This window comes from Ambystoma mexicanum (assembly GCF_040938575.1).
Source record: "Ambystoma mexicanum isolate Mex_15411 chromosome 12 unlocalized genomic scaffold, UKY_AmexF1_1 Mex_chr12_unloc.1, whole genome shotgun sequence".
NCBI lineage: Eukaryota > Metazoa > Chordata > Amphibia > Caudata > Ambystomatidae > Ambystoma > Ambystoma mexicanum.
In genome coordinates this window covers 15,670,517-15,686,605 of record NW_027182322.1, presented here as the reverse complement: position 1 = coordinate 15,686,605, position 16,089 = coordinate 15,670,517, and the positions used below count along the sequence as shown (strand labels likewise).

Sequence of the window (16,089 nt, the reverse complement as noted above, 5' to 3'; positions counted from 1 at the left end):
ATACTTTGACCGGAAGAATTCTCCCAGGAAAAGATGTCTGCAGGACAGACTCACCGCACACCAAGGGGATGTAGCTCAGTGGTAGAGCGCATGCTTCGCATGTATGAGGTCCCGGGTTCAATCCCCGGCACCTCCATTTGCATAAACTTCAGTGTGATTTTGTCCCGGTTATTTTGTATTTCACACTGCAACTCGGGCCATGATTATAGGATCATCGACATTCATATCTATTTGTCTGAGAAAACGCTGGTGCCCGTATCGCAAACCTGCCTGTAATATATCAGTGAGGTTTGCGTCCCTGCCAGTGTCAACATCCTGTATGCCTTCACAATCACTACAAATAGAAATGCACAGAGAGTACCATCACACCACAGTTTTAACTGTGCAGAATCGTGAAAGGATTGGCATTGCCTTGCGTTTCTTTTCAGTCGATTGTTTTGGTTCCGAATGTATAGCTCCACCATTGTACCTTTGTAGCATATGATGGCTAGCTTTAAAAATAATTTGTTTTCACTGGATGTGGCCACAGATGTACCTCTGTTGTCAACCTAAGTTGATCAGGTTCTGTAACTTGTTAGTTTTGAGCTGGAATATCCTACCAGCTCTGCTGCTGGGGCCTATCTCCGGCTTCTAAAAGCAAAAGCCTTGAACATATTGATATTTTTCATTAGTTGATCAGGGGGATTGCAGGGGGGGGGCAGCTTTTCTGCATGTTTCTATGGACAACCAGAAACAGGTGGCTCTAAAATGAAGTCCGCCATTTGGAAACTCCAATTCGACAGTTACCATCAGTTCTGGGCGCTGTTAGTCCCAAGCAGCCAGCCAGCATCTGGTAGATTTCATAGGTCCTTGCTGGCAGCGGGGATGTAACTCAGTGGTAGAGCACCTGCTTTGGAAGTATGAGGCCACAGGTTCGATCCCCGGCGTCTCCATATGACATGTTTCTTCAAGTGTGGGCTTTTTCCTGTACATGGGAATTAGGATGATGTGGTCTTTTGCCATACTAAATCCTGTTGCTGAACGTCTTCTCTTTGGAGCCGATGATTGTGGACATGCACGGTGCACCATGCTTCAGTGTGATGTCTGCTTTTTTCATTGGAAGCCTGTTAGCCTGATCTCTTACCGGGATGACACAAAGCAGACTCGTTCAGACAGAGGGGCATTGGCTGAGAATAGTGTCTCCACCGGTCCCCCTGCTAGGCAGTGGTATCATTCTGAGGTGCTGTGCACGCTCACCAACTATCACCCCCTCTGACCTTTCCCACCGCAGAACACCCTGAATGCATTCAGCGGGTTATGCTTCATTCTAGGGCTGCAATGGATCGCCTAGTGGCAAAACCAATGGAAGCACCATTGACTTTCCGCAGAATTCCACTGCTTGTCTGCCTAGAGAAGCGACATCTGCCGAGTGTGCTAGGGACACTCATGACGGCAGAGCTATAGAGTGGTGGGTCCACTTTGCTTTCCACTAGCCAGCAAATACAGAAGGACATCCGAAAGAGGTGTCAGTCTATCTAGCAACATTTGTGGGCTTTCGGCTGGAGGAATTCCTGCGCGAAATGGTGCTATCTCATTTTTGGTGTTTGAAGACATATATATATATATATATATATATATATATTTATTTATTTTTTCTCCATAACTACACTTCTCAAATCTGGGGCATCTATCCGAGATGGCCGTGTCACATTATGTGATGTCTCAGGCACCAACGTGATGAGATCGACCTGGCGCTTTAACTTTGTCATTGTAAGTAGTAAGATGTAATTTGGCAGTTGTCATGTTTTTTCATATGCACTACTGCAAACCCCTTTCCTTACTTAGCCCACTCCCTCCTGAAGCTTTTAGGTGTGATGAGGAAGTGTCCTCTCAGCGGGGATGTAGCTCAGTTGTAGAGCGCATGCTTTGCATGTATGAGGACCCGGGGCATTTCCACTTGTTTCTCTTTTTGACTGTCAAATGATCTCTATCCACTAGATGGCCCTTTGAGCACAGTAATCCTCTGGTGGAAATCTTCCCCTGGAAGTCATCTCTTATGGAGAAGCAAAATGCACACTGCTTCAGTGTGACCATGTGGTTTTCCATTCTTGCTCCAGTTTTCCCTGCTCTTTTGCTAGTGCTTCACTCGGCAGAATGTTTTGACCAGAAGAGTTCTCCCTGAAAATTATGTCTGCAGGACAGACACACTGCATACCGAGGGGATGTAGCTCAGTGGTAGAGCACTTGTTTTGCATGTATGAGGCCCCGGGTCCAATCCCTGGCATCTCCAATTGTTTCCCTTTTTTTGACTGTCATATGGTCTCTGTCCACTAGATGGCTCTTTGAGCACGGTAATCCTCTGGTGGAATACTTCCCCTGGAAGTCATCTCTTATGGAGAAGAATAATGCACACTGCTTCAGTGTGACCATGTGCTTTTCCAGTCTTGCTCCCGTTTTCCCTGGTCTTTTGCTAGTGCTTCAGTTGGCAGCATACTTTGACCGGAAGAATTCTCCCAGGAAAAGATGTCTGCAGGACAGACTCACCGCACACCAAGGGGATGTAGCTCAGTGGTAGAGCGCATGCTTCGCATGTATGAGGTCCCGGGTTCAATCCCCGGCATCTCCATTTGCATAAACTTCAGTGTGATTTTGTCCCGGTTATTTTGTATTTCACACTGCAACTCGGGCCATGATTATAGGATCATCGACATTCATATCTATTTGTCTGAGAAAACGCTGGTGCCCGTATCGCAAACCTGCCTGAAATATATCAGTGAGGTTTGCGTCCCTGCCAGTGTCAACATCCTGTATGCCTTCACAATCACTACAAATAGAAATGCACAGAGAGTACCATCACACCACAGTTTTAACCGTGCAGAATCGTGAAAGGATTGGCATTGCCTTGCGTTTCTTTTCAGTCGATTGTTTTGGTTCCGAATGTATAGCTCCACCATTGTACCTTTGTAGCATATGATGGCTAGCTTTAAAAATAATTTGTTTTCACTGGATGTGGCCACAGATGTACCTCTGTTGTCAACCTAAGTTGATCAGGTTCTGTAACTTGTTAGTTTTGAGCTGGAATATCCTACCAGCTCTGCTGCTGGGGCCTATCTCCGGCTTCTAAAAGCAAAAGCCTTGAACATATTGATATTTTTCATTAGTTGATCAGGGGGATTGCAGGGGGGGGCAGCTTTTCTGCATGTTTCTATGGACAACCAGAAACAGGTGGCTCTAAAATGAAGTCCGCCATTTGGAAACTCCAATTCGACAGTTACCATCAGTTCTGGGCGCTGTTAGTCCCAAGCAGCCAGCCAGCATCTGGTAGATTTCATAGGTCCTTGCTGGCAGCGGGGATGTAACTCAGTGGTAGAGCACCTGCTTTGGAAGTATGAGGCCACAGGTTCGATCCCCGGCGTCTCCATATGATATGTTTCTTCAAGTGTGGGCTTTTTCCTGTACATGGGAATTAGGATGATGTGGTCTTTTGCCATACTAAATCCTGTTGCTGAACGTCTTCTCTTTGGAGCCGATGATTGTGGACATGCACGGTGCACCATGCTTCAGTGTGATGTCTGCTTTTTTCATTGGAAGCCTGTTAGCCTGATCTCTTACCGGGATGACACAAAGCAGACTCGTTCATACAGAGGGGCATTGGCTGAGAATAGTGTCTCCACCGGTCCCCCTGCTAGGCAGTGGTATCATTCTGAGGTGCTGTGCACGCTCACCAACTATCACCCCCTCTGACCTTTCCCACCGCAGAACACCCTGAATGCATTCAGCGGGTTATGCTTCATTCTAGGGCTGCAATGGATCGCCTAGTGGCAAAACCAATGGAAGCACCATTGACCTTCCGCAGAATTCCACTGCTTGTCTGCCTAGAGAAGCGACATCTGCCGAGTGTGCTAGGGACACTCATGACGGCAGAGCTATAGAGTGGTGGGTCCACTTTGCTTTCCACTAGCCAGCAAATACAGAAGGACATCCGAAAGAGGTGTCAGTCTATCTAGCAACATTTGTGGGCTTTCGGCTGGAGGAATTCCTGCGCGAAATGGTGCTATCTCATTTTTGGTGTTTGAAGACATACATATATATATATATATATATATATTTATTTATTTTTTCTCCATAACTACACTTCTCAAATCTGGGGCATCTATCCGAGATGGCCGTGTCACATTATGTGATGTCTCAGGCACCAACGTGATGAGATCGACCTGGCGCTTTAACTTTGTCATTGTAAGTAGTAAGATGTAATTTGGCAGTTGTCATGTTTTTTCATATGCACTACTGCAAACCCCTTTCCTTACTTAGCCCACTCCCTCCTGAAGCTTTTAGGTGTGATGAGGAAGTGTCCTCTCAGCGGGGATGTAGCTCAGTTGTAGAGCGCATGCTTTGCATGTATGAGGACCCGGGGCATTTCCACTTGTTTCTCTTTTTGACTGTCAAATGATCTCTATCCACTAGATGGCCCTTTGAGCACAGTAATCCTCTGGTGGAAATCTTCCCCTGGAAGTCATCTCTTATGGAGAAGCAAAATGCACACTGCTTCAGTGTGACCATGTGGTTTTCCATTCTTGCTCCAGTTTTCCCTGCTCTTTTGCTAGTGCTTCACTCGGCAGAATGTTTTGACCAGAAGAGTTCTCCCTGAAAATTATGTCTGCAGGACAGACACACTGCATACCGAGGGGATGTAGCTCAGTGGTAGAGCACTTGTTTTGCATGTATGAGGCCCCGGGTCCAATCCCTGGCATCTCCAATTGTTTCCCTTTTTTTGACTGTCATATGGTCTCTGTCCACTAGATGGCTCTTTGAGCACGGTAATCCTCTGGTGGAATACTTCCCCTGGAAGTCATCTCTTATGGAGAAGCATAATGCACACTGCTTCAGTGTGACCATGTGCTTTTCCAGTCTTGCTCCCGTTTTCCCTGGTCTTTTGCTAGTGCTTCAGTTGGCAGCATACTTTGACCGGAAGAATTCTCCCAGGAAAAGATGTCTGCAGGACAGACTCACCGCACACCAAGGGGATGTAGCTCAGTGGTAGAGCGCATGCTTCGCATGTATGAGGTCCCGGGTTCAATCCCCGGCACCTCCATTTGCATAAACTTCAGTGTGATTTTGTCCCGGTTATTTTGTATTTCACACTGCAACTCGGGCCATGATTATAGGATCATCGACATTCATATCTATTTGTCTGAGAAAACGCTGGTGCCCGTATCGCAAACCTGCCTGTAATATATCAGTGAGGTTTGCGTCCCTGCCAGTGTCAACATCCTGTATGCCTTCACAATCACTACAAATAGAAATGCACAGAGAGTACCATCACACCACAGTTTTAACTGTGCAGAATCGTGAAAGGATTGGCATTGCCTTGCGTTTCTTTTCAGTCGATTGTTTTGGTTCCGAATGTATAGCTCCACCATTGTACCTTTGTAGCATATGATGGCCAGCTTTAAAAATAATTTGTTTTCACTGGATGTGGCCACAGATGTAACTCTGTTGTCAACCTAAGTTGATCAGGTTCTGTAACTTGTTAGTTTTGAGCTGGAATATCCTACCAGCTCTGCTGCTGGGGCCTATCTCCGGCTTCTAAAAGCAAAAGCCTTGAACATATTGATATTTTTCATTAGTTGATCAGGGGGATTGCAGGGGGGGGCAGCTTTTCTGCATGTTTCTATGGACAACCAGAAACAGGTGGCTCTAAAATGAAGTCCGCCATTTGGAAACTCCAATTCGACAGTTACCATCAGTTCTGGGCGCTGTTAGTCCCAAGCAGCCAGCCAGCATCTGGTAGATTTCATAGGTCCTTGCTGGCAGCGGGGATGTAACTCAGTGGTAGAGCACCTGCTTTGGAAGTATGAGGCCACAGGTTCGATCCCCGGCGTCTCCATATGACATGTTTCTTCAAGTGTGGGCTTTTTCCTGTACATGGGAATTAGGATGATGTGGTCTTTTGCCATACTAAATCCTGTTGCTGAACGTCTTCTCTTTGGAGCCGATGATTGTGGACATGCACGGTGCACCATGCTTCAGTGTGATGTCTGCTTTTTTCATTGGAAGCCTGTTAGCCTGATCTCTTACCGGGATGACACAAAGCAGACTCGTTCAGACAGAGGGGCATTGGCTGAGAATAGTGTCTCCACCGGTCCCCCTGCTAGGCAGTGGTATCATTCTGAGGTGCTGTGCACGCTCACCAACTATCACCCCCTCTGACCTTTCCCACCGCAGAACACCCTGAATGCATTCAGCGGGTTATGCTTCATTCTAGGGCTGCAATGGATCGCCTAGTGGCAAAACCAATGGAAGCACCATTGACCTTCCGCAGAATTCCACTGCTTGTCTGCCTAGAGAAGCGACATCTGCCGAGTGTGCTAGGGACACTCATGACGGCAGAGCTATAGAGTGGTGGGTCCACTTTGCTTTCCACTAGCCAGCAAATACAGAAGGACATCCGAAAGAGGTGTCAGTCTATCTAGCAACATTTGTGGGCTTTCGGCTGGAGGAATTCCTGCGCGAAATGGTGCTATCTCATTTTTGGTGTTTGAAGACATACATATATATATATATATATATATATTTATTTATTTTTTCTCCATAACTACACTTCTCAAATCTGGGGCATCTATCCGAGATGGCCGTGTCACATTATGTGATGTCTCAGGCACCAACGTGATGAGATCGACCTGGCGCTTTAACTTTGTCATTGTAAGTAGTAAGATGTAATTTGGCAGTTGTCATGTTTTTTCATATGCACTACTGCAAACCCCTTTCCTTACTTAGCCCACTCCCTCCTGAAGCTTTTAGGTGTGATGAGGAAGTGTCCTCTCAGCGGGGATGTAGCTCAGTTGTAGAGCGCATGCTTTGCATGTATGAGGACCCGGGGCATTTCCACTTGTTTCTCTTTTTGACTGTCAAATGATCTCTATCCACTAGATGGCCCTTTGAGCACAGTAATCCTCTGGTGGAAATCTTCCCCTGGAAGTCATCTCTTATGGAGAAGCAAAATGCACACTGCTTCAGTGTGACCATGTGGTTTTCCATTCTTGCTCCAGTTTTCCCTGCTCTTTTGCTAGTGCTTCACTCGGCAGAATGTTTTGACCAGAAGAGTTCTCCCTGAAAATTATGTCTGCAGGACAGACACACTGCATACCGAGGGGATGTAGCTCAGTGGTAGAGCACTTGTTTTGCATGTATGAGGCCCCGGGTCCAATCCCTGGCATCTCCAATTGTTTCCCTTTTTTTGACTGTCATATGGTCTCTGTCCACTAGATGGCTCTTTGAGCACGGTAATCCTCTGGTGGAATACTTCCCCTGGAAGTCATCTCTTATGGAGAAGCATAATGCACACTGCTTCAGTGTGACCATGTGCTTTTCCAGTCTTGCTCCCGTTTTCCCTGGTCTTTTGCTAGTGCTTCAGTTGGCAGCATACTTTGACCGGAAGAATTCTCCCAGGAAAAGATGTCTGCAGGACAGACTCACCGCACACCAAGGGGATGTAGCTCAGTGGTAGAGCGCATGCTTCGCATGTATGAGGTCCCGGGTTCAATCCCCGGCACCTCCATTTGCATAAACTTCAGTGTGATTTTGTCCCGGTTATTTTGTATTTCACACTGCAACTCGGGCCATGATTATAGGATCATCGACATTCATATCTATTTGTCTGAGAAAACGCTGGTGCCCGTATCGCAAACCTGCCTGTAATATATCAGTGAGGTTTGCGTCCCTGCCAGTGTCAACATCCTGTATGCCTTCACAATCACTACAAATAGAAATGCACAGAGAGTACCATCACACCACAGTTTTAACTGTGCAGAATCGTGAAAGGATTGGCATTGCCTTGCGTTTCTTTTCAGTCGATTGTTTTGGTTCCGAATGTATAGCTCCACCATTGTACCTTTGTAGCATATGATGGCCAGCTTTAAAAATAATTTGTTTTCACTGGATGTGGCCACAGATGTACCTCTGTTGTCAACCTAAGTTGATCAGGTTCTGTAACTTGTTAGTTTTGAGCTGGAATATCCTACCAGCTCTGCTGCTGGGGCCTATCTCCGGCTTCTAAAAGCAAAAGCCTTGAACATATTGATATTTTTCATTAGTTGATCAGGGGGATTGCAGGGGGGGGCAGCTTTTCTGCATGTTTCTATGGACAACCAGAAACAGGTGGCTCTAAAATGAAGTCCGCCATTTGGAAACTCCAATTCGACAGTTACCATCAGTTCTGGGCGCTGTTAGTCCCAAGCAGCCAGCCAGCATCTGGTAGATTTCATAGGTCCTTGCTGGCAGCGGGGATGTAACTCAGTGGTAGAGCACCTGCTTTGGAAGTATGAGGCCACAGGTTCGATCCCCGGCGTCTCCATATGACATGTTTCTTCAAGTGTGGGCTTTTTCCTGTACATGGGAATTAGGATGATGTGGTCTTTTGCCATACTAAATCCTGTTGCTGAACGTCTTCTCTTTGGAGCCGATGATTGTGGACATGCACGGTGCACCATGCTTCAGTGTGATGTCTGCTTTTTTCATTGGAAGCCTGTTAGCCTGATCTCTTACCGGGATGACACAAAGCAGACTCGTTCAGACAGAGGGGCATTGGCTGAGAATAGTGTCTCCACCGGTCCCCCTGCTAGGCAGTGGTATCATTCTGAGGTGCTGTGCACGCTCACCAACTATCACCCCCTCTGACCTTTCCCACCGCAGAACACCCTGAATGCATTCAGCGGGTTATGCTTCATTCTAGGGCTGCAATGGATCGCCTAGTGGCAAAACCAATGGAAGCACCATTGACCTTCCGCAGAATTCCACTGCTTGTCTGCCTAGAGAAGCGACATCTGCCGAGTGTGCTAGGGACACTCATGACGGCAGAGCTATAGAGTGGTGGGTCCACTTTGCTTTCCACTAGCCAGCAAATACAGAAGGACATCCGAAAGAGGTGTCAGTCTATCTAGCAACATTTGTGGGCTTTCGGCTGGAGGAATTCCTGCGCGAAATGGTGCTATCTCATTTTTGGTGTTTGAAGACATACATATATATATATATATATATATATTTATTTATTTTTTCTCCATAACTACACTTCTCAAATCTGGGGCATCTATCCGAGATGGCCGTGTCACATTATGTGATGTCTCAGGCACCAACGTGATGAGATCGACCTGGCGCTTTAACTTTGTCATTGTAAGTAGTAAGATGTAATTTGGCAGTTGTCATGTTTTTTCATATGCACTACTGCAAACCCCTTTCCTTACTTAGCCCACTCCCTCCTGAAGCTTTTAGGTGTGATGAGGAAGTGTCCTCTCAGCGGGGATGTAGCTCAGTTGTAGAGCGCATGCTTTGCATGTATGAGGACCCGGGGCATTTCCACTTGTTTCTCTTTTTGACTGTCAAATGATCTCTATCCACTAGATGGCCCTTTGAGCACAGTAATCCTCTGGTGGAAATCTTCCCCTGGAAGTCATCTCTTATGGAGAAGCAAAATGCACACTGCTTCAGTGTGACCATGTGGTTTTCCATTCTTGCTCCAGTTTTCCCTGCTCTTTTGCTAGTGCTTCACTCGGCAGAATGTTTTGACCAGAAGAGTTCTCCCTGAAAATTATGTCTGCAGGACAGACACACTGCATACCGAGGGGATGTAGCTCAGTGGTAGAGCACTTGTTTTGCATGTATGAGGCCCCGGGTCCAATCCCTGGCATCTCCAATTGTTTCCCTTTTTTTGACTGTCATATGGTCTCTGTCCACTAGATGGCTCTTTGAGCACGGTAATCCTCTGGTGGAATACTTCCCCTGGAAGTCATCTCTTATGGAGAAGCATAATGCACACTGCTTCAGTGTGACCATGTGCTTTTCCAGTCTTGCTCCCGTTTTCCCTGGTCTTTTGCTAGTGCTTCAGTTGGCAGCATACTTTGACCGGAAGAATTCTCCCAGGAAAAGATGTCTGCAGGACAGACTCACCGCACACCAAGGGGATGTAGCTCAGTGGTAGAGCGCATGCTTCGCATGTATGAGGTCCCGGGTTCAATCCCCGGCACCTCCATTTGCATAAACTTCAGTGTGATTTTGTCCCGGTTATTTTGTATTTCACACTGCAACTCGGGCCATGATTATAGGATCATCGACATTCATATCTATTTGTCTGAGAAAACGCTGGTGCCCGTATCGCAAACCTGCCTGTAATATATCAGTGAGGTTTGCGTCCCTGCCAGTGTCAACATCCTGTATGCCTTCACAATCACTACAAATAGAAATGCACAGAGAGTACCATCACACCACAGTTTTAACTGTGCAGAATCGTGAAAGGATTGGCATTGCCTTGCGTTTCTTTTCAGTCGATTGTTTTGGTTCCGAATGTATAGCTCCACCATTGTACCTTTGTAGCATATGATGGCCAGCTTTAAAAATAATTTGTTTTCACTGGATGTGGCCACAGATGTACCTCTGTTGTCAACCTAAGTTGATCAGGTTCTGTAACTTGTTAGTTTTGAGCTGGAATATCCTACCAGCTCTGCTGCGGGGGCCTATCTCCGGCTTCTAAAAGCAAAAGCCTTGAACATATTGATATTTTTCATTAGTTGATCAGGGGGATTGCAGGGGGGGGCAGCTTTTCTGCATGTTTCTATGGACAACCAGAAACAGGTGGCTCTAAAATGAAGTCCGCCATTTGGAAACTCCAATTCGACAGTTACCATCAGTTCTGGGCGCTGTTAGTCCCAAGCAGCCAGCCAGCATCTGGTAGATTTCATAGGTCCTTGCTGGCAGCGGGGATGTAACTCAGTGGTAGAGCACCTGCTTTGGAAGTATGAGGCCACAGGTTCGATCCCCGGCGTCTCCATATGACATGTTTCTTCAAGTGTGGGCTTTTTCCTGTACATGGGAATTAGGATGATGTGGTCTTTTGCCATACTAAATCCTGTTGCTGAACGTCTTCTCTTTGGAGCCGATGATTGTGGACATGCACGGTGCACCATGCTTCAGTGTGATGTCTGCTTTTTTCATTGGAAGCCTGTTAGCCTGATCTCTTACCGGGATGACACAAAGCAGACTCGTTCAGACAGAGGGGCATTGGCTGAGAATAGTGTCTCCACCGGTCCCCCTGCTAGGCAGTGGTATCATTCTGAGGTGCTGTGCACGCTCACCAACTATCACCCCCTCTGACCTTTCCCACCGCAGAACACCCTGAATGCATTCAGCGGGTTATGCTTCATTCTAGGGCTGCAATGGATCGCCTAGTGGCAAAACCAATGGAAGCACCATTGACCTTCCGCAGAATTCCACTGCTTGTCTGCCTAGAGAAGCGACATCTGCCGAGTGTGCTAGGGACACTCATGACGGCAGAGCTATAGAGTGGTGGGTCCACTTTGCTTTCCACTAGCCAGCAAATACAGAAGGACATCCGAAAGAGGTGTCAGTCTATCTAGCAACATTTGTGGGCTTTCGGCTGGAGGAATTCCTGCGCGAAATGGTGCTATCTCATTTTTGGTGTTTGAAGACATACATATATATATATATATATATATATATTTATTTATTTTTTCTCCATAACTACACTTCTCAAATCTGGGGCATCTATCCGAGATGGCCGTGTCACATTATGTGATGTCTCAGGCACCAACGTGATGAGATCGACCTGGCGCTTTAACTTTGTCATTGTAAGTAGTAAGATGTAATTTGGCAGTTGTCATGTTTTTTCATATGCACTACTGCAAACCCCTTTCCTTACTTAGCCCACTCCCTCCTGAAGCTTTTAGGTGTGATGAGGAAGTGTCCTCTCAGCGGGGATGTAGCTCAGTTGTAGAGCGCATGCTTTGCATGTATGAGGACCCGGGGCATTTCCACTTGTTTCTCTTTTTGACTGTCAAATGATCTCTATCCACTAGATGGCCCTTTGAGCACAGTAATCCTCTGGTGGAAATCTTCCCCTGGAAGTCATCTCTTATGGAGAAGCAAAATGCACACTGCTTCAGTGTGACCATGTGGTTTTCCATTCTTGCTCCAGTTTTCCCTGCTCTTTTGCTAGTGCTTCACTCGGCAGAATGTTTTGACCAGAAGAGTTCTCCCTGAAAATTATGTCTGCAGGACAGACACACTGCATACCGAGGGGATGTAGCTCAGTGGTAGAGCACTTGTTTTGCATGTATGAGGCCCCGGGTCCAATCCCTGGCATCTCCAATTGTTTCCCTTTTTTTGACTGTCATATGGTCTCTGTCCACTAGATGGCTCTTTGAGCACGGTAATCCTCTGGTGGAATACTTCCCCTGGAAGTCATCTCTTATGGAGAAGCATAATGCACACTGCTTCAGTGTGACCATGTGCTTTTCCAGTCTTGCTCCCGTTTTCCCTGGTCTTTTGCTAGTGCTTCAGTTGGCAGCATACTTTGACCGGAAGAATTCTCCCAGGAAAAGATGTCTGCAGGACAGACTCACCGCACACCAAGGGGATGTAGCTCAGTGGTAGAGCGCATGCTTCGCATGTATGAGGTCCCGGGTTCAATCCCCGGCACCTCCATTTGCATAAACTTCAGTGTGATTTTGTCCCGGTTATTTTGTATTTCACACTGCAACTCGGGCCATGATTATAGGATCATCGACATTCATATCTATTTGTCTGAGAAAACGCTGGTGCCCGTATCGCAAACCTGCCTGTAATATATCAGTGAGGTTTGCGTCCCTGCCAGTGTCAACATCCTGTATGCCTTCACAATCACTACAAATAGAAATGCACAGAGAGTACCATCACACCACAGTTTTAACTGTGCAGAATCGTGAAAGGATTGGCATTGCCTTGCGTTTCTTTTCAGTCGATTGTTTTGGTTCCGAATGTATAGCTCCACCATTGTACCTTTGTAGCATATGATGGCCAGCTTTAAAAATAATTTGTTTTCACTGGATGTGGCCACAGATGTACCTCTGTTGTCAACCTAAGTTGATCAGGTTCTGTAACTTGTTAGTTTTGAGCTGGAATATCCTACCAGCTCTGCTGCTGGGGCCTATCTCCGGCTTCTAAAAGCAAAAGCCTTGAACATATTGATATTTTTCATTAGTTGATCAGGGGGATTGCAGGGGGGGGCAGCTTTTCTGCATGTTTCTATGGACAACCAGAAACAGGTGGCTCTAAAATGAAGTCCGCCATTTGGAAACTCCAATTCGACAGTTACCATCAGTTCTGGGCGCTGTTAGTCCCAAGCAGCCAGCCAGCATCTGGTAGATTTCATAGGTCCTTGCTGGCAGCGGGGATGTAACTCAGTGGTAGAGCACCTGCTTTGGAAGTATGAGGCCACAGGTTCGATCCCCGGCGTCTCCATATGACATGTTTCTTCAAGTGTGGGCTTTTTCCTGTACATGGGAATTAGGATGATGTGGTCTTTTGCCATACTAAATCCTGTTGCTGAACGTCTTCTCTTTGGAGCCGATGATTGTGGACATGCACGGTGCACCATGCTTCAGTGTGATGTCTGCTTTTTTCATTGGAAGCCTGTTAGCCTGATCTCTTACCGGGATGACACAAAGCAGACTCGTTCAGACAGAGGGGCATTGGCTGAGAATAGTGTCTCCACCGGTCCCCCTGCTAGGCAGTGGTATCATTCTGAGGTGCTGTGCACGCTCACCAACTATCACCCCCTCTGACCTTTCCCACCGCAGAACACCCTGAATGCATTCAGCGGGTTATGCTTCATTCTAGGGCTGCAATGGATCGCCTAGTGGCAAAACCAATGGAAGCACCATTGACCTTCCGCAGAATTCCACTGCTTGTCTGCCTAGAGAAGCGACATCTGCCGAGTGTGCTAGGGACACTCATGACGGCAGAGCTATAGAGTGGTGGGTCCACTTTGCTTTCCACTAGCCAGCAAATACAGAAGGACATCCGAAAGAGGTGTCAGTCTATCTAGCAACATTTGTGGGCTTTCGGCTGGAGGAATTCCTGCGCGAAATGGTGCTATCTCATTTTTGGTGTTTGAAGACATATATATATATATATATATATATATTTATTTATTTTTTCTCCATAACTACACTTCTCAAATCTGGGGCATCTATCCGAGATGGCCGTGTCACATTATGTGATGTCTCAGGCACCAACGTGATGAGATCGACCTGGCGCTTTAACTTTGTCATTGTAAGTAGTAAGATGTAATTTGGCAGTTGTCATGTTTTTTCATATGCACTACTGCAAACCCCTTTCCTTACTTAGCCCACTCCCTCCTGAAGCTTTTAGGTGTGATGAGGAAGTGTCCTCTCAGCGGGGATGTAGCTCAGTTGTAGAGCGCATGCTTTGCATGTATGAGGACCCGGGGCATTTCCACTTGTTTCTCTTTTTGACTGTCAAATGATCTCTATCCACTAGATGGCCCTTTGAGCACAGTAATCCTCTGGTGGAAATCTTCCCCTGGAAGTCATCTCTTATGGAGAAGCAAAATGCACACTGCTTCAGTGTGACCATGTGGTTTTCCATTCTTGCTCCAGTTTTCCCTGCTCTTTTGCTAGTGCTTCACTCGGCAGAATGTTTTGACCAGAAGAGTTCTCCCTGAAAATTATGTCTGCAGGACAGACACACTGCATACCGAGGGGATGTAGCTCAGTGGTAGAGCACTTGTTTTGCATGTATGAGGCCCCGGGTCCAATCCCTGGCATCTCCAATTGTTTCCCTTTTTTTGACTGTCATATGGTCTCTGTCCACTAGATGGCTCTTTGAGCACGGTAATCCTCTGGTGGAATACTTCCCCTGGAAGTCATCTCTTATGGAGAAGCATAATGCACACTGCTTCAGTGTGACCATGTGCTTTTCCAGTCTTGCTCCCGTTTTCCCTGGTCTTTTGCTAGTGCTTCAGTTGGCAGCATACTTTGACCGGAAGAATTCTCCCAGGAAAAGATGTCTGCAGGACAGACTCACCGCACACCAAGGGGATGTAGCTCAGTGGTAGAGCGCATGCTTCGCATGTATGAGGTCCCGGGTTCAATCCCCGGCACCTCCATTTGCATAAACTTCAGTGTGATTTTGTCCCGGTTATTTTGTATTTCACACTGCAACTCGGGCCATGATTATAGGATCATCGACATTCATATCTATTTGTCTGAGAAAACGCTGGTGCCCGTATCGCAAACCTGCCTGTAATATATCAGTGAGGTTTGCGTCCCTGCCAGTGTCAACATCCTGTATGCCTTCACAATCACTACAAATAGAAATGCACAGAGAGTACCATCACACCACAGTTTTAACTGTGCAGAATCGTGAAAGGATTGGCATTGCCTTGCGTTTCTTTTCAGTCGATTGTTTTGGTTCCGAATGTATAGCTCCACCATTGTACCTTTGTAGCATATGATGGCCAGCTTTAAAAATAATTTGTTTTCACTGGATGTGGCCACAGATGTACCTCTGTTGTCAACCTAAGTTGATCAGGTTCTGTAACTTGTTAGTTTTGAGCTGGAATATCCTACCAGCTCTGCTGCTGGGGCCTATCTCCGGCTTCTAAAAGCAAAAGCCTTGAACATATTGATATTTTTCATTAGTTGATCAGGGGGATTGCAGGGGGGGGCAGCTTTTCTGCATGTTTCTATGGACAACCAGAAACAGGTGGCTCTAAAATGAAGTCCGCCATTTGGAAACTCCAATTCGACAGTTACCATCAGTTCTGGGCGCTGTTAGTCCCAAGCAGCCAGCCAGCATCTGGTAGATTTCATAGGTCCTTGCTGGCAGCGGGGATGTAACTCAGTGGTAGAGCACCTGCTTTGGAAGTATGAGGCCACAGGTTCGATCCCCGGCGTCTCCATATGACATGTTTCTTCAAGTGTGGGCTTTTTCCTGTACATGGGAATTAGGATGATGTGGTCTTTTGCCATACTAAATCCTGTTGCTGAACGTCTTCTCTTTGGAGCCGATGATTGTGGACATGCACGGTGCACCATGCTTCAGTGTGATGTCTGCTTTTTTCATTGGAAGCCTGTTAGCCTGATCTCTTACCGGGATGACACAAAGCAGACTCGTTCAGACAGAGGGGCATTGGCTGAGAATAGTGTCTCCACCGGTCCCCCTGCTAGGCAGTGGTATCATTCTGAGGTGCTGTGCACGCTCACCAACTATCACCCCCTCTGACCTTTCCCACCGCAGAACACCCTGAATGCATTCAGC

At 46.7% G+C, this 16,089-nt stretch overlaps 7 non-coding genes across 7 annotated transcripts; all 7 read left to right on the top strand.

Moving 5' to 3' along the window:
* Nucleotides 1-64: 64 nt before the first annotated feature.
* TRNAA-CGC (transfer RNA alanine (anticodon CGC)) lies at nt 65-136 on the top strand. The gene has a single exon. It is a non-coding gene; the product is annotated as a tRNA-Ala (tRNA).
* Nucleotides 137-2,533: 2,397 nt separating this feature from the next.
* Nucleotides 2,534-2,605, top strand: TRNAA-CGC (transfer RNA alanine (anticodon CGC)). The gene has a single exon. It is a non-coding gene; the product is annotated as a tRNA-Ala (tRNA).
* Nucleotides 2,606-4,999: 2,394 nt separating this feature from the next.
* On the top strand, nt 5,000-5,071 carry TRNAA-CGC (transfer RNA alanine (anticodon CGC)). The gene has a single exon. It is a non-coding gene; the product is annotated as a tRNA-Ala (tRNA).
* A 2,394-nt stretch (nt 5,072-7,465) lies between these two features.
* Nucleotides 7,466-7,537, top strand: TRNAA-CGC (transfer RNA alanine (anticodon CGC)). The gene has a single exon. It is a non-coding gene; the product is annotated as a tRNA-Ala (tRNA).
* Nucleotides 7,538-9,931: 2,394 nt separating this feature from the next.
* TRNAA-CGC (transfer RNA alanine (anticodon CGC)) lies at nt 9,932-10,003 on the top strand. Its single transcript has one exon. It is a non-coding gene; the product is annotated as a tRNA-Ala (tRNA).
* Nucleotides 10,004-12,399: 2,396 nt separating this feature from the next.
* Nucleotides 12,400-12,471, top strand: TRNAA-CGC (transfer RNA alanine (anticodon CGC)). The gene has a single exon. It is a non-coding gene; the product is annotated as a tRNA-Ala (tRNA).
* A 2,392-nt stretch (nt 12,472-14,863) lies between these two features.
* TRNAA-CGC (transfer RNA alanine (anticodon CGC)) lies at nt 14,864-14,935 on the top strand. The gene has a single exon. It is a non-coding gene; the product is annotated as a tRNA-Ala (tRNA).
* The last annotated feature ends 1,154 nt before the right edge of the window (nt 14,936-16,089 follow it).